Raw genomic sequence first — 21654 nt, 5'->3', positions numbered from 1 at the left:
GAGGTCCAGTCCTTGACAAGAATATTAGCCATCACTCGATGTGGCCCAGCTGTCTTTCTGAGTATATACTGTTTAAAATATGAATTTGTTTTTGTTTAGCATAAAATTATTTTATTTCGTGTGTACAGGCATTTTGCCTGAATGTACGTCTGTGTGCCACTTGTACACCTGGTGCCCTTAGAGACTGAGAGGGTGTCAGATCGTCTGGGACTGGAATTACAATCAGCTGTAAGCTGCCATGTGCTTGCTAGATCTTCACTGACGAGCCATCTCTACAGCAGTGTGTATGTGTGTGTGTTTGTGTGTGTCCTCCTTTGTTTATTCCTTCAGGCAGGGTCTCTCACTGAACCTGGAGTTTGCATTTTCTTAGACTGAAAACCAGCTAGTTCCCCCTTTCTCCACCGCATTTAGGGTTACACGTGTACACAATATGCCTGGCCTATTACATGGGTGCTGGAGTATGAACTCTAGGTCTCAAAATTGCTCAGCAAGTTCTCCTAACTGTGGAGTCATTTCTCTAGCTCCTAAGTGTATACTTCACAGAAATGAAAACCTATGTTCATAAAACTAAAATGTCCAGGTGAACAGGTAAGTGCAATGCCGTCGGTCCCTCCACCAAAGTATCATTGCATAGGAAGAGGAAACGAGGCGCGGCTGGTGTGCCGCAACGTGCGTCACTTTTAGAACATGTTACTTTAAAAAGATGCTGCTAATATGGTGGTTTAAGGGAGAAATGCCCCTCGTGATCTCAGTCATTTGAATACTCGGTTCCCAGCCGGTGGGTGGCGCTGTGTCGCAGAGGGTCTGGCGTTGAGGTCTGACTGTGAGGTCTGGCTGGAGGAAGCCTGACACCAGGTTCAGGTTGTGCGCTGGAAAAGCAGCCTTGCCTGCTTTGAGTTTGCTCTCTGCTACATGCTTGGGGTTGAGGTGCGAGCAAGCTCTCAGCTTCTAGATCCAGCTGCCTGGTGTTACTTCCTACCACGCCTCCCTGCCACGAATGACTCCTCCCTCTGGAAATGCAACTCCGTTGACCTCCTCCTTCTGTAAGCTGCCCTGCTTGTGGTGTTTTATCACAGCAACAGGAAAGTAGCTGACAGATAAAAACCACCAACATGTGTGTGTGGCTTTTTGTTTTATTGTTTTTTTTTTTTGTTTTGTTTTGTTTGTTTTTGTTGTTTTGTTTCTAACTCTTACACACCATTCAGAGAGAATTTCTGACACTAGGTATCTATCTATACAGCAGGTCTCCAGCACCAAGCTGCTCTACGATTTAACTCCTTAGCATCAGGCCTCACAGGCTGAAGGCTCAGATCTGCAGAACTCTCCTCGCTTTCATGTTAGATTTTAATTGCAAGCCTTAGATCGTAGCTTGTGCTTCTGACTGAGCGCCTACTAATCAGGGTTCCTGCTGTCTCCTCTCATGTTACTTTGCTAAAGCGGTGGGTGGATTTCAGGGACGCACTGAGTTTATATTGAGCTATTCATCATAGAGCTACAGAAAAGACGCAGAGCTCACGGAATGGAGGCGGGGACTCAGAGGGTATACACCCTCTGTAGGCTGGTGTGGAGAGGCTCTCCAGAAGCTGGCCTGGTCCATCATTTTGGGTTCCCCTGGGAGCACAATTGATTACATTGAGTGTTGGTGATTGAGTCAAGCTTCAACTCTTTCCCTCTCCAGAGGTTAAGGGATGAGCTTGAGAATCTCTGAAATCTAAGTGATGGTTCTCCAGGTACAACAAGCCCCCTAGGCTGAGACTGTGCCCAGCCTCTAGTTACTTCAGATGAAAGACATTCTCCTCCTCCTCCTCCTCCTCCTTCTTCTTCTTCATCTTCTTCTTTTAAGATTTATTTATTTATTTATTTATTTTATGTATGTGAGTACACTGTCGCTGTCTTCAGACACGCCAGAAGAGGGCATCAGACCCCATTACTGATGGTTGTGAGTCACCATGTGGTCGCTGGGAATTGAACTCAGGACCTCTGGGAAAGCAGTTGGTGCTCTTAACCACTGAGCCATCCCTCCTGCCCCTAACAAAAGACATTCTTATCCAGAGTCCCCAAGGCCTTCTAGGGTTATATGGCAGAAACCAGAGTCAGTTACTAAATATGTATTTATTATTATTAATGTATCACAATTTCAAAGTCCACTTTCTGATTTTTGGCCATAGAGCCTTAGATCCAAACGATACAAACCTCAGAAGATACAGGCATATGGCCAGGACAACTTTCATGTGTCAGTCATTAGTTTGGCCATTGTCATATTGTATGAAAACGCCTCCCCGGTTTGTTTACCTGAGTCTGTAAGTCTCTATGCTGTCTTTCCAGGTCTGAGAGAAAAGAGTGGCATCTGTAAGCCTGCATCTCCACTCTTCTGTGCGGTCCTGAGAGAGTTATCTCTGTCTCTGAGTGTCCCTCAAGTGTAGTGAACACTAGAGTCCCAACCTGCATCTCCGCTCTTCTGTGCGGTCCTGAGAGAGAGTTATCTCTGTCTCTGAGTGTCCCTCCAGTGTAATGGACACCAGAGTCCCAGCATTATGTAAACCTCCAATTATGTTTCTCAACAGCTCAATGGCCATTCTTTCTCCACTTACAACCAAGCTTTCCGAGTTGAAGTTGCATTAGTCCACTAAGTCAGTCCGGAGTACAAGAGCACCTGAGTTTAACACCCAGAAATCACATACCTAGAAGTTACATACCCAGAAGTCATGTAAAAAGAACTGGGTGACTTGAGGTGCTTAGTATCAAGGAGTTGGGGACAATTTCTCGGCCTCACTGGCCAGCCAGCTTAGAATAATAGGCCAAAGAGACTCTGTCTTAAAATAACAAGTTGGATGGCTCCTGAGAAATGGACCCAGGGTTGACCTCTGGCCTCTACACACATGCAGGTGCATCTACACACACACACACACACACACACACACACACACACACGCACGTACACACATGCACACACATTACACACAAACCAGAACAACAAATAAACTAAAGAAAAAAAGAGAAATGTGAATTGCATTTTTCTGATTAATGAATCAACAGGAAATGAAAGATAATGTCTAGTGTTGTGTTAAAGAGATCTGTGTGTGCTACATAGATGTCTACATTTTAATCAATAACCCAAAGAGCTTCACTTTCCACCTTGCTCTGGAGACAGGGGTGACTTGTAAACTGTCCAGTGGCCTCGAGAGCTCACAGCAGAGTTGACCGTGGGGATCTCAGTGGATCACATGGAGGAAGGATATGGAACACTGTCCCTCCAGGCAGACCAGAGGGTGACTGTCATGCAGAGACAGGAAGCCTGTCTTGTCTAGCTCCTTCCTTACCCATTCCTTGGGGCCTCTCTGCAGTCACTAGCCCTGCATCACCCTTAAGGAGTCCCTGAACTCTGTTCAGTTTCCTGTTGGGACAACAAACCAATCAGTATCATTGCTTAAGTGATGTAAAGGTAGAACCTGGCTGAGCAGAACAAAGGGATGAGCAGCAGCAAGACGATGTTTACTATACAGTGTGGGCCACTGTATACTATGGATGTACTGCACTGTCATCGGTACACTGTGTGTGGTACATATACTTATATATTACAGTGTGTTATAGCACTATATACTATATGTAGTATATAGCACAGTATATTATATACTTCCCAACCCCTCATGTCAGCTCCTGATTCACCTCAGTTGACAGTAACCAGAGCTGCCGGTCCTGTAGTACAGTACATTGTGATGCCAAGGCTGGAGGGTTCCGTAGGCTTGCTGGCCAGCTAGGCCAGGTGAGAGGGCAAGCTACAGCTGCAGTGAGACACTGCCTCCAAAAATCAAAGTGGAGACTATTTTAAAAGATATTTGATGTGACCCCTGGCTTCTACAAGTAAACACACACACACACCAGTGCCCCCACATGCTCACACAAGAACATGTATGCATACAGATACACAGAGTTGATATGATATCTATTCCCCCCTCAATAAATTTCTAGTTGTATTTTAAAATAATATTTTAAACATTTGTTTATTTATTGAGAGAGGGAGCGAGGGAGAGGGAGGGAGGGAGGGAGGGAGCGAGAGAGCCATTTTGCTGGCCTCTGGATTTGTTCTTTTGTGGTGGCAGGGATAGAATTCTGGGCCTTGTGGGTGCTAGGCACGTATTGTACCACTAAGCTGTGTCTCTAGTCACCCCAAAATAAAATACTAACTTCATAGTCTTCCAAGGGTAAAAGTGCCCATTTTATTTTCCATTGTGGCTGGGCAACACCCAGAGACACATGGGAGGTGCAGATCAGACTATAGATATATATTTTCTAGCAGAATATAGATGAATATAGATGTAAGTCTAGTGTTAGGTATATATTGAAAATCAAGTTGAGGTCCAATAGTACAAACAGTATCAAGACATTCATCCTACAAGTGCTTTTGGTACAATTTAGTGCAAATCTCTGGTTTTATGGAGTGAGGAACCAGGACTCAAGGGAGATTCTGATGAGAATAAGCTGAGTTGAAGGGAACTTAGTCGGTCTTACCCTTTTCTGAGCGATCACCATATCCACAAAGATGTAGGAAAATCTTTACAAGTCATGTGTCTGCTTTACTGGAAACTGAAAAGATAGATGTTTGTCAATTTCACAGAGACTTCTAAAACAGGCTTTTATGCCTATTTATTACAGAACCTTTTATCAAGACACTTTTACGTGCTAGAAATCATCTCAGATACTAAGCAGTGAGCAGCAGAAAAGCAGAGAAAAGCAGAGCTACCACCGCCTCTGGCCTTTTATACTCGGGAGGGTCTTCAGGTGCATTGAGAGAACTCTGGTCCTATTTCCTTACTAGCACCTGGGGTACCCCAGTGGTCCTTGCCCCTGGTGATCACCCCCCTTGTGGCTCTGTGGCAGGTGAGTACTGCAGAGGGGACACTGTGTGACTCTGAGTTTGCCCTGAGGACTCTATAGCTGCTCTTTTTTTTTTTTTTTTAAAGACTAGCTGCTTAACTTTTTTTTTTAAACTATTTATTTATTTATTTAATGTAAGTACACTGTCGCTGTCTTCAGACACCCCATAAGAGGGCATCAGATCTCATTACAGATGGTTGTGAGCCACCATGTGGTTGCTGGGATTTGAACTCATGACCTCCGGAAGAGCAGTCAGTGCTCTTAACCACTGAGCCATCTCACCAGCCCCTCTACAGCTGCTCTTGCTTTGAGTCACTTTTGCAGAAGTCCTCCATCATCAGTACTGTTTCCAGCATGTGAGGGAGCATCCTGGGGCGCATCCTTCCACACTCAGTCAGGCCAGCAGATACTGAACCCCTCGATGACATTATTACCGCTGCTTGTGACAACCACGTACCCTATGTCAAAGTGGTCTGCTAAATGAGCCCCAAATTCCTTGCTCACAGAATCATGAGTAATAGTATGTCTGTTATTCTTCTATCCCAGTGACAGTAGATGGTTGATACCCACCTGACCTCACACTGAGCTTACAGAAGGCTCCCTGTGGAAAATCAACCCACATGTTAAAAAAAATGGTAAAGAAATGCCGAGGTATCATAGCTCAAGCCTACAATCCTTTCAAGTTTGAGACCAGCCTGGACTGTAGAATGAGTTCTAGGTCATTAAAAGTTCAAACAAAACAAAACAAAACCAACAACACAAAACACTGGCCATTTCAAATGTCATTTTTTCCCTTTTTTTTTTTTTTTTTTTTTTTTTGAGTGTATTATGTAGTCCACCGAACTGACTTTTACTTACTGGAAGGTCATAAATTCCTGCTATGCACAGCCTCTCAAACGCGGGGATTCTAGGCCTGTACCTCCATCTCTGCCTCAGATCTATAACCTCTGCTGAGTCTTCCATACTGTGGGCCAAATGCGAATGGGAAAAGACAAAAGCAAGCATGGCTCTCTAACCCACCAAGAGAAGGTAATCTTCTTAATAAACAGAAGGCCTCAGCTGTCACTCGGCAGAGGCAAGGCCACAGAAAACACCGCGGAAACGGCAGCATCTCAGCAAGGCTATTCGCTAATCATTTATTTCCATTAAGAAAAGAAAACATAGCCTTGGTAACGTGCCAGCTCTCAACAACAAGCTGAGTCACAACAAGTCTTTCCCTGGGAAAACCGGCCATTAAATCATTCTGAAGTCTTCCCTACCTGGAGCCATTGTGGCGGTTCATACACACTCTGGCTCTCTTTTCTTCCCAACCTATGGTGTTTTTGTGTTTTTTTTTTTTTTTTTTTTTTTTTTTTTTTGATACAATCCAAATTGGCTTTGAATTTGAGGATAAATTCCTGCCTCTACTTCCCATCGAGAAAGCTGTGGTTAGAGGTGTGTGACCCCATACCCAGTTTATGCAACACCGGGGCCTCGTGAAAGCCAGATGTGCATTCTACAAAGTGAGCTGCTGCAGACCCTGTTGTTAGTCCTCGTTTCCCACCTATTAAAGGCTGTAGGTACCACATTGTGTGTTCTGGTAGACAGAATATGCGTAGAAACACTGCAGCTCAGGATGCCCCATATAGTCTTACCCTTTCTGTGTCAGCGCAACCAACCATGCTTCTGAACTGGCTAGCTCGGTCAGCATGGGGCTCACAGTAAAGACGACACTGCGTAATGAATGGAAATACTTCTGGGTGTTACCTGTAACCCCGGCAGAAACTCCCTGGCATGGCTGAAACACTAGGAACTGAAGGTCATGTTGCTCATTCCTGTCGTGCTATGTGGCTTTCCGAGCAGAACTGGCGCCATCTTCAGACCTCGTAGGGTCTTTATCCTGTAAGCCATGCTTACAAGAGGCCACCAGGGGCACGCCTGATGACCACTGGCCCTCTTTCAGAGAAGGAGGGGTTGCGGAGGGTCACTAGACCATCACCTGGGGATCTAATCACTTCTCTTAGCCATTTGTGTGCAGTTTTGTCCTAATTACACAACAGCTCCTGGAGTATATAGGCTGGGGAGGATAACGGGGAGCCAGCACGGGTGTTGGGGAATGCTTTCCTGCGGGACCGCACCAGGGCCACCAGTGCGCCTACCTGCGGCCCTTATCCACGCTCTGTAAGTAGCCCAATAAACTCGTTGGTTCCCCAGAGCAAACTTGGATAGAATCATACTTTGGTTCTGTTGGGACTATATATGGGGGAGAAGTGTAGATGCCTTTTTAATGTTTCCTTAGAGAAGGGATTCTCCCGCAGGAGTCTCTTCCAATGCTGGTGTCACAGTTTTTGGTTAGTTAAGAGTGTCTGTGTCTGGCTGAGGACCAGGCATCGCCCGTGTCTCATTCACCGTCAAAATGAACTCAAGATCAGGTATTATTTTACTGGTTGTACTTATAAAGATCCTGAGAAATGAAGTGATTTTTTTTTCCCCTCCCAGCTTACTGATGAGAAGGGTAACTGGGAAGCCAGGTTTTCTGAATATGAACCTCCCTCTGAGCTACTGTGCAGCACCAAGGCTGCCAGTCACCAACGGCAAACCCAGGTGATTTCATCCTACACAGTAACTCCAGTGTCGGCTCCTCCTGGATTAGTCACTACTGAGTCCTCCTCTCGTCTCTGTGCTTCTATTCTCTCCAAGAAGTAGGCCATGTGGTGCTTCTATTCTCTCCAAGAAGTAGGCCATGTGGAACGTTCCCCCACGTTCCTCTGCTTAGAGGTAATTGCTGCTCTCCCACTTAACAGTAAAGAATTAGTTGTCATGCAGCCCCTGCAAGGTATGTTCAGCATCTTGTAAACATTACAACATCACAGATCTTTTTTTTTTTTTTTTTTTTTTTTTTTTTTTTTTTTTTTTTTTTTTTTTTTTAAAAAGTGGGACACTGAAGCACAAGGCAAGTTCTTAAAACTGACAACTTCATTAACCTGTGGTGGGCGGGACCTCTGTCAGCCTGACTTCTGTACCTTTTCCCACAGTCAGATTCGATGCATCTCTGTCCTTACTGAGGATGGGTGATCCCCAAGCAGTTAGAGAGGACTAAACAACCCCATAGCATGACTGCCTGGGCTCTCCTCAGCACATGCTGGCCAGTCTCCAAAGACTCAATCCGCATGAAAGGGCAGGCCCTCCAAGTTCCCCAGAATCAACCCTGAAGTGAGATCAGCTGGAAATTTATTTTTTGTCTTTTGGTCTACATGTAGGAAGTGGTTGATATGTGTTCACTCAAAAACTTCAGTTTTGCTATAGATAAGGTAGTTCTGTGTGTCTTCAAGTAAGTTTCAGACACTTGGCAGATTCTTCGGCTGGACAGTTCTGATCCATCCACTTACTATTTCAACGAGTCCACTAACGCAACGCAGCCAAGGGTTTCTTGTGCATGTTAATTGATTTTAATTACTCTTCATCCGTTCCCCTTTTATATTATAGTTACAGCTTAAATGAAAGTCCTGTGTTCCAGCAAACCTCAGTCCTAAGCAAATCAGGACTGTTGGTCATCCTGGATGATGTGTTTGCCCCTAATGTATGTGCACATGTGTGTAACATATATGCACATGTGTGTATGTGTGTAATATATGTGTATATGTGTGTCATAGAGGATAAATATTTTGTTTCATGATGGCAAAAGAAGGGCTCCAAAGGAATTATGGCAACAAGGAACTGAACAGAATGGGGCGGAGATTCATTGTCCTAGAAACAGCTCTGACTCAGGGAATGCTTCAGGAGAGACCTGTTTCCACAGGCTTTCCAAAGTGGGGAAAGTCCACCCTGGTCTGAGCCCCAACCCTTCCCACACAGATAAGATATAAAGCTGTGTAGCTAGACTCCTATTGTGGGGGTGTTTGGCATCTATATTCCTCGTATTCAGGGCCTCCAGCATGCATTCAAATGATGCACGCGCCCTTCCCTTCAGAAAGTAGAGAGCAGGAGAGGTCTGCCTCACCTTTTCTTCTGTTTACTTGGTTTGCCTCATTTTGGTTTTGTTTTCTGTTTTGTTGTTGGTTTTTTGTTTTGTTTTTTTATTCTCCTGGGTCCTTATGGTCCCTGTGTCCTCAGGTTGAAACCCATCTACAAATTATGTAGATCTGTTTAAGCTCTTGGCTTTTCAGGCTTTGATTTCACTGTGACCAAATCTCTCTGCATCTAAGCTTTCTACGCTGTAAAGCATGAGTGACTAACGTAGTAATAATATGTATTATATGCCTCACTGAGTTAGTGTGAGGAATGTATAGAAGAAATGTTGCCCATTTTTAGTACAATGCAGGATATGGTGAATGAATTTTATTTATCATTGACTCCAAGCCTACCTGGCTCTACTCTCCCAGGAACAATTTGTAAGTCAGTGGGCTTTATTTTGGATTTCTCGACCTTTTTTGACTCGGTCCACTGATTTCCCCAGGGTTTGCCGGAATCTGTATGAAGTGTCACATAGAAACCAGCTGGTGGCTGGTAGGCAGCCATTTTGGTGGCCTTCTTGCCTTTAAAGCATATTAACCTCTGCCGTGAGATCTTCTTTAGCTGAGGAGAGTCATGGACTATTTTCCAGAGCCTCTACTGAAAATGTATGTTATATGCTTCAGTTTCCTCCAAACTATATACCACGAAGCATCAATTCCTAGTTCCTCAGGGTGTATTTGAAGTAAAATTTTAAAAGCAGAGTGTCAAATAGCATATACCAAGGTGTGAGCTCCATCCTCTGCACCACATAAATGAGGCATGGTGGTACACCTGAAACCCAGCATTCAGGTAAAAGCGGGAGGACCAGAGACAGAAGCTCACCCTTACTACATGAGACCTTGCTCAAAACTAAATAAATCTAATAACCATTACAGTTAGGTCATATGGCTGGCGTGGCCCCCATCAACATGCTTACTGTCCTTATAAAACTCGGGCATTGGTGTTCGTCTGCACTGAAGGAGGGTCACATGAAGCTTGTCAGTGCCGGGCTGTGGCATCCATGTGGTGGGTAAACTGAGGCAGCAGCTACTAGAGGTCAGTGCTTAGAGCCGCTGGTGCAAGTGGATCCAGATACCTACGGAGGCTGCTGTCAGTGGCAGCCAGATATTAGAGAGGTTACTCAGCAGACTTTTCTTTGAGGGAACAAAGTTTAATTTACTGGAGCTGGCACTCCCTGTAGCCAGCGAAAAAACTATGAACTCTTTTAACTCCTTGGGGCCATCAAGAAAGAGAAGGTAAGAGAAAAAAAATTCACACACACACACACACACGAATGGATGACACAAACAGCAGAGTAGAATAACTTCATACACACAAATTTATACATATGTGCATACATACACACATACATATGTATACATGCATATATATGCATGCATATACATACATAGCTACAGACAGACATATAACACATTCACACATAGAATGGTTAGAGCAAAGCTCCAGCAAGCAGGCTCCAAGCAGTTCACACATATATAGATAATTACACATGCATACATTAGTAAATACACACGATTGGTGGGTGGAGCAAGCTCCAACACACCCAGACAAGCTTTACATGTACATATATACACATAGTTGATGGGTGGAAGGACCAATGTTCCAACCCCCATCCACACAAACCTTACATGCACATACATGCACATGTACATACATGCACATAGCTAGTGGAGGGAATTATGTTCCAACCCCGACTCACACAAACCTTACACACATACACATCTACATACACACAGTTGATGGATGGGAGAAACAATGTTCCAACCCCCATACTTTATTCTTTCTTACATAGCTTGTGTATCCCAACAAAATCTTTCAAGCAGTATAAAATTACAATGCGATTATGTTTCAGTTTTCTCCTAGTGGATGATTATGAAAAAAACAGTGTGTTTTTCAATACCTTTGTAAGAAATAACATTATGCAGCATAGGTAAAGAAAACAAATTATTCTCCAAAACCCACGTATGTTTATAACTAAGCAACTTGTTATAGACTGACAAAATGTAAGCAAGCAAGCTACTTTTCTCAGACAGTTTCTGTTACTGGCAGGCAGCAATTGCAGTTACAAAATCATATCAACCTTAAATCCTCAGAATGCATATCTATTCATCAGCAGTTCTTAATAAATCATATTAGGAAGCTGAGGGCACAAATGGGTATAAGAAATCAGTCATCACCAGTCCAGCCTCAGTGAGACTCACGCCAGCCAGTGCTGCCATTGTTCTTGTTCCCTGACCATAAAAGGTCTCTAGCTTAACTAATAAGCGTGTGCCTTTCTGAACTTCAGATTGTTCCATAAGATGTTCTGTATCAGAGCCAGTAGCAAAAAAAGTCTCAATCTAGCTTCACTAACAACATTATTTTTCCAAATGTTTTCTAAGGATGGTGGTCATTGCTCACAATCTAAGTTCTTCCCTAGGGTGGTGATTGAGTCATTACTCTGTTCCAGCAGCAAGGCCTGAAAGAGATCAAACATTATTATCACGAATGCCAGAGACACTGCCCAGTGAGAGGCTGGAAGCCCCCTTAGAGTTTTCATAATTCTTAGATCAAGAGGGATGTGAGGACAGCAAGCAGAACAGAACTCCACAACAGCATGGAGTCCTCAGGGCACATGGTCCTCAGCGTGCCACACCGAGGCTCACCCATGTGGCTGTGGTAATCCTTGGGCCGCATTCCACGAATTCTAAAACCATTTGTCTTTCCTCTTGCTTGGCAGAAGCCGAAGACAGAAGAAAAAAATGCCGTGGCAACCTTAAACAAGGTCCAGCATCCAGACGAAAGAACCCACGTTTTAATCCACCCAGGATTTGGCACTTTGTCGTGGAACCCTGAGAGTCTGCTAGTCTTCTTACTCTCCTCATGGATTTTTTTTTTTTTTTTTAATTAAAGCTCCTGGGACTAAATCCCATCTAAGTTTCTTTTAATTCCCTGTCCTTTCTCAAATCCTTTTAGAAAATCCCCAAACCTCTGTCTGTAGGATCACAGAGAGGAAGGGAAGAGTGAGCACGTATTTAAGATCTCAGGCTCGCACGGCAACTTGAGCAGCTATCGGCAACTTGAGCAGCTATCGTCACAATGACTTATTAGTGATTATCTTTACAGATTAGGAAAATGAAGGCCAGAGGGTACACAGGCACTCAGCAAGTGCTCATTATGCATGGACCCAGCTCACAGAGCCTGGTGGTACACAGCATAATTCCAGCTCTTTGGAGGCAGACACAAAGATCATTGCAAGTCCAAGGCAAGCCTGGTTTACATAGCAAGTTCTAGGTCAGCCAGGGCTATACAGTGAAACCCTGTCTTCAAACAAACAAACAAATCTCCCCATGTCTAATAGGAAAAGAAGACATCAACAAGCCTACCAGTGAGAGGATAAGAGAGGGTTACCTTCAGGATTGTTTGTGGGAGCTCTGAGCAAGTCTCATATAGTATATCAAGTCAAAGCAGGGGGTCTGGAGAAACCACCACGTATGCTAAACTGAAGAATCAGGTAGCAGGGAACCAGGCAGAGGCATTGCCCAGGCAGGAAGAGAATGTGAGACCCCTTCTTTACTTGTCTTGTGGGGATAAGCCTAGAGTCCCCATCTTAGAGGGAGATTAGGCCATTTCTCATTCACTGTCGGTGGCACACACTAGCTTTAGATTGTCAAGACCCATTGTTCTTTGTTTTCTAATGTATTTTTATTTCTGTGTTTGCCTCAAGTTTTTATGTAAACATATCTTATATATCAAAACCATTTTTTTTTTACTTGTCTTCTGCCACAGAAGCCAGAATGTCAGAATATCTGTTCTCATTCAAATGTTGGGAGAGGTTACTAAATCTCTCACTCTCAGGTATCCCTGGCCCTTGTTTATTTGTAGCTGAACACATTCCTCACTGGTTCCTTCATGGCCCCACCTCCCTAGGGACAAAAAGAAGCCAAAACACTAAACTCCAGGGCTCCAGCCATTGCACACAGCACTGGAGGACTGCACCCACTGTCTGTCGTGTGCCCTCTTCTCCCATCTCTTCCTTTTGTTTTGTCTCTGAGATGGGGCCATTTTGATCAGATTAGCCTAGAACTCACTACATAGCCAAGGTTGGACTATAACGTGTAATCTCACGCCCTTGTCTTCCTGGTGTTGAACTGACAGATGTACACTACCACGGTGCTCTCCCATTCTGGTTCTTGCTAAGCTGTTTGGAAGCCTCCAGGCTGTACTGCAAGATCTGCTGAATCATATTTGTAGACTCTATATGTTTGGGCTCACAGAGCCAACAGCCTTTTGAAGAACCCTAATTTAAGCTCCGGGGGCTGCCCTGTTGATGCGTCTTGTTAAAACAGGTAGAAAGTATTCAAGATGGCTTTTCCCCAAAGTCTGGGCACAATAAAAATGACACAGATGAGCTTAAAACCCTATGGCTGAAGGGGAAATGGAAAAAGACAGAGCGGAGGAGGAGAGTTGAGCCTGTCTTTTTGTTAGGCCCAGCAGAGTGGAAGGTACAGCTTCCTGAAGGAAACCTTTCTTGGGAGAGAAAGGTTCTCCATCTGGCTTCCTCCTCCTGTAAAGCTTTTGTCCCACAGAGGTGTTTATGAAACAGATTTGCTCACCGTGTAAGCTGGAAGATTCTTCAGGGATTGAGGAAGACAGCTGTAGGGAAGGCTTTGTCTCTTTCACGGTCACGATTAAGCCCTTTATGTCATCGCGCTGCCCTTTCCCTGTGATATGTCTGCTCATTTTCCTCTTTTTATCGGCAGACTAATATAATAATTCCTTGGCCTGAATCCAGAGAGAGCTCGTGAGAATGACTTTGCCCTTTGAGTGGATCCTTCTGTACAAAGCATCTTTATGAGCCGTCAGCAGGTCTGCCTCAGACCAGGTGGACGCCGTTGACCCAGTCCCTAGTCATGTTGGTGACTTGTACAGGCATGCGCCCATGTGACTCCTCTGAGCCTGGGGCCAGCGATCTGCCTCTTCCTATTAGAAGCAGCTGTGGAATAGCATGGTCTCTGAGACTTCAGGCCACCAGGTGCCTAATTTGCCTGAGTAGTCAGCACTCGGACGTCCTTATCCGTAGTAAAGGACCACAGAACGATATCTTTCACAGGGCCGCAATGACGCTTACGTGGAGTAAAGGCACAGGCAAAGGTGCTTTGGAACCTGTCAAATATTATACTAACGATAACGTTATCAGTAGGGATAACCTCTGGAGTCATCTCTATCTTTGGCTTTGTATGAGGTTGCTTGGGCATCTAAGAGGGAACAATGACAGGTAACAATGGTGGGCGCTTGGGAAGGGAGTCTCCTGTCTACTGCAGGGCAGTCACATGACTGCCAGGAGCTCTGTCCTCGGGTTCTCACATGGTCCAAGTACTTAGGGTAGAGTGTGTGCGGAACCCAGAACTCATGAACCTGTTCCATGTTGTCTCTCTCTCTCCGATTCGTGCCTGCACTTTCCTAGTAACCCCACTCCTGCCCAAGAATGTTTATAAAGACAGAGAGAAAAGGCACACAGGAAATCAATGAGGTCTGAGAAAGGAGCGGCCACAGTGAACCAGCTGAAGTAAGGAGACACTGGGTGTGAGTTCCAAGAAGGGCTGGGCCGTTCAGCCCACACAAATGAGCTGCTCCGCGGAATTTTGGCTTAAAGCTAAACATCCTGTAGCTGCCAGGAAATGTCAGGCCTTTTGCGTGAAAAGTGCCTCTGACCTTGGACAAAGCTGCAGTTGGATGCCCCTGGAACTCCTGACTCACTCCTTGAGGGAGCCACTGAGGTCAAAGCCTTGATATGTACAGTGTCTTTGTTACTAACTTTACCAGGGCCCTCCACACTGAGAAGGAAGGGTGACTACATAGATACTATATTAATGATACCTTACCCTAAACTCAAACCAAACCGGAACCCGAACTGGAACCCAAACGGGAATCGGAACCCGAATCCAAATTCAAACCCAAGCCCAAGCCCAAGCCCAAGCCCAAGCCCAAGCCCAAGCCCTAGCCCAAGCCCAAGCCCAAGCCCAAGCCCTAGCCCAAGCCCTAGCCCAAGCCCTAGCCCAAACCCGAATCTGAATCCAAACTTAAACCTAAACCCAAACCCTAACCGAAACCCAAATTCCAGCATTTGAGAAACAGAAACAAAGCAGGAAGATTAAGCATTCAAGGCTAGCCTCTGCTACCTCGTTGAGTTTGAAGCCAGCCTGGGTTCCACCGAAGCTGGTCTTTAAAAGCCCAAAGAAACAAACAAGAGCAAACCAGAGTCCTGTCTAAAGGGGCTCAAGTTGCTTACATTCAGGTTGAACTGTGACCCATCCCGATTTATCCATAAAAACAAATGTTCAAAAGGACACCACAAGTTGGAATGTCTTGGTCCAGCACAGTCTCTATTAAATTCTGACGGTTAAAAATGGGCTTGAGTGGTGCCATGTGGGACGGGAAGATTAAGTAAGGGACAGGGCGAGCAGGAACAAACTTTTGACATCTTCCTTCATGAAGGATACAGGAAGGCCAATCTAGGGGGAGATAGAGAAGGGAGGAAGGGGATGAGAGAAGAGAGGAAGGGGATGATTCTCCCTCCCTGTGCTAGGCTAATTTCCTTGTGGACCTTGGCAGATATTAGTACTGAGGGGTCCTGGCTTTCTTCTCCAAGGGTTTTTAGTTCTCTGCTAATTAGGGCACTGGAGAAATTGCCATGATAATTATAGTGTCTAGACTTGGGGAGCTCCAGAAGGCAGTAAGAGAATATTTAATTGCAGAACTAAGCAGGAGAGGATGACAGGATGTTGAGGCTTCCTTGAGAACAATGCTGTACTGAAATCGTGCTTCTCAGAATTACCCTGACACTGTCTGTTCCATCAAGGGGAGTCTGGGGTGTTTTGTCTGAGCATTCAGGATTGTCAGAGTTCTGATTCTGCTGGAATCTGACAGAATGACCATGAAAGCCCCCTCCCCCACTGCATCCCATGGTTAGCATTACAAACAGGACACAGGCTGGAGTGCAGCTAAGCTGCAGAGTCCTGGCATGGTGTGCAGAAGCTCTGGGCTGGATATCCAGCACTGAATAAAACAGAGATGCGTTTCTGTCACCCAAGTACTTGGGATGCAGGAGGATTGGAAATTCAAAGTCGTCTTCAGCTGCATAGCAAATTCAAGGCCTATGATACACAATCTTTAAAAAACCAAAGCCTTTGCACAGAGTGGTGTTGCAAGCTCTTAGTCCCAGCACTTAGGAGGCAGAGGCAGGAGGATTTTTGTGAGTTTGAGGCCAGCTTGGTCTACAAAGCAAGTTCTGGAACAACCAGGAATGTTACACAGAGAAACCCTGTCAGACCAAAAAATCAAAACCCCAAACAACACGGAAACCAAAACCTAAATTGAAACCTTCATTTCTTCAGTGGTTTCCAGGGGTCAGTCTGCAGAGAAAGCTGTTCTGTGCCACTGTCGTCATAAAGGGTGTGGGGGCAGAGGCTCTGGGACTTTTATTTTTAATTTGTTTGCTTTTGAGACAGAGTTTTAAGTAGCCCGGGCTGACATCAAACTCACTAGGTAGCTAAGGATGATCCTGAACTTCTGATCCTCCTGCCTCCCTGTCCCAAGTGCTGGGATTGTACGCCACCAAACCCAGTTTTATGTTTCTTGCCTATTAAGCAGATATTCGACCAACTAAGCCACACACCCAGGTAAAACGTTCTGTTTCTTGTCCAGATTTAAAAAGATGTTGACTGGGTCTTTGAGAGGTGAGAAAAGTGGACAGGCAAGGAGAGCTCCCATCTCACCAGACTTGGTCACCATGTTTCCTCTATCTCAATTAAATCACATGTTGTGTTTTGAAAGAGCTGGTTAGTGGGAGAGCTAAGCAGGAGGACTTCCTACTCAGTGTGTCCTTGGCTCTAGGCATCCAGTCGAGTAGATCTCTCTCCATCAGCTCTTCCCTGCTTGGGGAGGACAAAGTGACTGATGTTGACTGGTGTGTGTCAAGCCACACTCTTCCTATGCCCTTCCCTTTTTCCAAATGGAAGTATCACCGATGTTTCTGCTGACCTGGCACGCAGACCTTCCTGTGGCAAAGAGCAACACAGGAGAATGTGCAAGTGAGAAAATCCTTACCTTATAGTTCGCCTCCCAATTAAGCATTCTACAGGTGAGTATAGATGATTCCTTGTAAAATTTCATACATATATATATATATATTATGTTATGTATTTACACAAGGTGTAGTTATGAAAATAGATGTCATGCACACTGATGAATGACTGCCTTGTTACTTAAAATGCTGTAAACGTTCCTATCAAAAATATAGAGCGACCTCAACCTCTTTAAATACAGTGTTGGCTGGGTAAACTCATAATCATTGATTTTGCAAACATTTGTTAATACTGGCTCACTCCCTTCTCTCTGTAGTTATACTCAGTTCTACAGTGACATCTTTTTAAACTGTATATATATATATATATACAGTTTAATTTTTAATGTGCATTGGTGTTTTGCCTGCATGTGTGTCTGGGTGAGGGTGTTGGCTCTCCTGGAACTGGAGTTATAGTTGTGAGCTGCCATGTGGGTGCTGAGACTTGAACTCAGATCCTCATGAAGAGTGGCCAGTGCTCTTAACTGCTGAGAAAAATGTGCAAGTGAGAAAATTGCAAATGTGCAAGTGTCATTGTAGGGGCTACATTTTCCTAACCACTTCTATGATTTCACTTTTTTAAAAGGTACATTAGTTTTAAAAAATCAGCTTTATTGAAAATATATCCTATGTGTGACAAAGTAAAACCAGTAAGTATATGCAGCATGAGTTCTGACAAATGCCTTCACTCCACATAACCTTGACTTCAATTGAGCTATAAAAAGCTTCTCCTACTTAACAAGTCTCTGAATTCTGGGGATGATGACACTGTAATCCTGGCACTCAGCACTGAGGCAGGATTGAGAGTTTAGGTTAGCTTGACTTAGTGAGTTTGAGCCCAGCTTCTGCCACACAGCTCCTCTTCTGATCCACCCTGGAAACTTACCTCATGCCCTTTGCAGCTGTATTCCAGTCCTACCTGGCCCCAGACAACTGGTGCTCTGCTTCTGCTTCTGTACGCAGTTGTGCATTTTCTGGAATTTCCCACATGAGGAATTATACAGTATATATTTTCCTGAGACTGGCGTCTTTTACATGTTTTAAAAATACAGTTATGCAGATGCCTTTAGAAGTGGTCCATTTCTTTTGATTGCATTTCATTGTATAGATGTCCCACAATTTACTTATCTATTCATTTGATAAGTACATAGATCATTTCCAATTTGCTATTGTAAATATTATCACATTAATTGTTATAGTGAATAAGATAACGTAGGATGGAGAGGGTTTGTTTCAGCTTACAGTTCTCAGATCACATTCATCACTGAGGGAAGTCAGGGCAGGAATTCAAGGCAGGAGCTGGGAGGCAGGAACAGAAGCAGAAGAAACGGAGGCTCGCCAATTGCTGGCTTGTGTTTCCTTTCTTGCTCAGTTTGCTTTCTTCTGTACCCCAGGACCAATGCCCAGAGATGGCACCGCCCAGAGATGGCACCGCCCACAGTGGGCTGGGCCCTTCCATGTCAATCACTAATCTAGAAAAAACGTCTCACAGACTTCCCAATCTAATGGAGGCATTTTCCCAACTGAAGTTCCCTCTTCCCCGATGACCCTGGCTTGTGTCAAGTTGACAAAAACAGCAAAACAAAAATCCCCCCAACCCCAAGCAGCATGATAAGTAAATGCCCAACTGTTTTTCATAGTGGTGTATTCCCATCATCTGTCTTGAGAGTGCCACATAGTCTCTGTGTCTGACTTTAGTCATTACATCATAGTAGTATGCTGGTATAGATCTAATTTTTGTATCTCCAGGACTAAGGATTGTAAGCATCTTTCACAAGATTTTTATTTTCCTTTCAGTTTTTTTTTTTTTTTTTTAAAAAACAGGGTTTCTCTCTGTGTAGCCCTGGCTGTCCTAGAACTCACTCTATAGACTCTGTAGATCTGGCCTCAGACTCAGAGATCTATCTGCCTCTGCCTCTCAGTGCTGGGATCAAAGGTGTGCGCCACCACGCCCAGCTGGATTATTTCTTCTTAATGCGTAATCTACAGAAGTCAGTCGAAAATGCAAATACAGCTCTTTTAAAAAGAATATATTCATTCAGGTGTGTGTACATGCACACAACCATATGTGTAAGACCTCTGTAAATACTGATGTTCAGAAACCCAAGAAGGGAAAAAACTAAGCTGTCAGCAGTCGGAATAAAGATGAGAGTCCTGACCCAGGTTTTACTGGCTCTGAGCAGAGCGCAAGGCGCTGTGTATGAAGTCTTTCCAGGATTCAACTCATCACACACAACATCCAGGGTTTCAGGGGGCTCCGTAGCTGTGGTCCAAGTGGCCCCGACTGTGAGTCAACCTTGAAGCATTGTCCGCATGTCAATAGTTTTGAAAGCATATAAAATGGAAGAGTCACGGGTGTCAGAGACACGGCTATCTACATATCAAAGGAACGCCAGGGAGGTCAGGCAATATGAAAACAGAGTCCCCTCTGGGAGAGTGAAGCAAAAGTTACAACAGAGACTCCGGAAAGGGACAGGTGTGAAAATGTGAGACATCTGTTGAGGAGAGATGAAGGGTGAAGAAGGCCAGCCAAGGCGAGGCTCCAGGGATGGGGCTCCAAACCCTTTGGACTTATCACTACAGGCTTGGGTGCCAGGGTCAGAGGTACAGGGTTTATTTAGTAACATGCTTTCCCTGTTGGGTAGTGGTCATGCTCTAACTCCATCTCTGATTTTATGCTTCTTTTTCTCCCTTTGGGGAATGAAATTGCTTCTCTTGGGCCATTGTATTTTGGAAGTACGTAATTTGCTTTTTAGCTTTTACAGACACCAAGAGTTTGCCTTGAGTCTCAGACAAGGCAAGTCTTGGATTTGCATGTGCTGCTGGGGCTGTTAAGACGATGAGGTTTGGAGGTAGACTAAAATGCTGGCCTTGTGACATCTGTGAGGCGTGACACAGGCCTATGGGAGCCAGGGCAGGATGCCTTAGTCTGGATCCATGTTGCTCCCCGGAGGTTTTTTCTCTAGCTGTTGCCGTTCGGAGGTGTTGGAAATGTTAGGAGGAAGACCAAAGGAATCTTGGAAGAGGAACTCTAGTCTCCTTTTCTCTTCTGCTTCCAGGAAGCCATGAAGTGAGCAGTTTTGCTGGCTCCCATGCTTCCTGCTGTGATGTTCTGCTAGTCATGCTTCATGACCATGGACCTGAAATCATGAACCCAAGGCTGAAGAGCAAACATACCCAGTCACACCCAGTGCCTCAGGAAGAGGAGGAGGTGCTGGTACTGATGCTTCCTCTGCAAGCCCACCATGCCATGGAGCAGGTGGATATATATATATATATATATATATATATATATATATATATATATATATATATAGAGAGAGAGAGAGAGAGAGAGAGAGAGAGAGAGAGGGTTATCTCATGTCTCATATGATATGCTTCCTGACTGGCTGAAAGACAATGACTACTTGCTCCGTGGCCATAGATCACCTTATGCCTTCCTTTTGGCCTGGCTTCAAGAGCATCTTCTGCATTCACAGAGACTCAGGTCACATGTCAAGTATCCTACCTGTCAGATATTTACATCATGATTCATATAAGTAGCAAAACTATAATTATGAAGTAGCAATGAAATGATTTTATGGTTGGGGTCCCCACAACCTGAGGAACTGTACTACGAGGCTGCCGCGTTGGGAAGGCTGAGAACCGCTGGGCGAGGACCATCTACTTGGCTTCATGTTATTTCTCGTTTTGGGAATCTTGACCATGTTCAGAGTAAACGTGTACATCATGGCTGCCCTACAGGAGAAAGTGTATTGGGGGATGTTCTTTCTGGGTGCAGGGCTCTGCCTCAGTTTCTCTTGGGTCTTCCACAAAGTCTCTTTGACTTCTTCCAAACTGGACTATTCCTGGGATCACTCTACTAGATATAGGAGTTTTGTCTCCTGGTTCTATTCGTCCGTCGGCTGCTCCCCACAGCTTCAGCTCCTCTGCTCCTCCATCATGTGTCCTGGGCATTTCTGCCTTCATTGTGGCAAAGTAGGTTGGTTTGCCCCTCCTGAGAATGCCCACACAAGGGTAGGCATGCTCTGGGACTCGGCTTGAGTAGTGCGGTACCCATCGTGTACTTTACTACCGCTGAGGGCTTTGTCAAGGCCACCACAGTGGGTCAGATGGGCTGGCGTCTCCTCATCTAGCTGTGGTACATACATGGAGCTGGCCATCATGCTGCTCAGATTCCTGAACGCTTCTTTCCTGGAAACTTGGACATATGGTTCCAGTCTCATCAGATTTTCCGTGTCTGGGTGGTGGCAGCAGCTTTTGCCCAGCTCCATGGAGTCTCCAACTGTCAGGAATCCCACTATGGAGAAGGTGGTTCTACGACCGCCCTTCTCTGAGCGCTCCCATGGGAGGGGTGGAGTGGAATTTCCCAAGTGCTTTTAAAACCAACTTCTTTGCTGAAGCAAGAGGTAGAGTCTGAGCTGTCTGTTTCTAGAAGAGCCCTCCTCTTAGAGAACTGAGTTCCTGTCAAGCTTCAGTGCATGACGGCTGCCCAGCAACAAACTTCCCGTTTCCATTCCTGGGCTGGGGCCGGGGGGCGAGGAAGGCATCCCTGCTGGATTTTAAGCTCATATTGGGATTCTACTGTTCCTCCAGCCATTTGGGGGAAAATTACAAAGTGGGGTTCTTCAGAAATTATGGTTTGGTTTTTCTTGAAATGTCCATCTCTTCTTGTAAACTGA

General features: G+C 44.9%; 1 pseudogene; it reads left to right on the top strand.

Moving 5' to 3' along the window:
* Positions 1 to 13967: 13967 nt before the first annotated feature.
* LOC117712721 (adiponectin receptor protein 1-like) lies at positions 13968 to 21309 on the top strand (annotated as a pseudogene).
* The last annotated feature ends 345 nt before the right edge of the window (positions 21310 to 21654 follow it).

This window comes from Arvicanthis niloticus, chromosome 7, assembly GCF_011762505.2.
Source record: "Arvicanthis niloticus isolate mArvNil1 chromosome 7, mArvNil1.pat.X, whole genome shotgun sequence".
Taxonomy (NCBI): domain Eukaryota; kingdom Metazoa; phylum Chordata; class Mammalia; order Rodentia; family Muridae; genus Arvicanthis; species Arvicanthis niloticus.
This window is presented reverse-complemented; position numbering and strand designations above follow the sequence as displayed.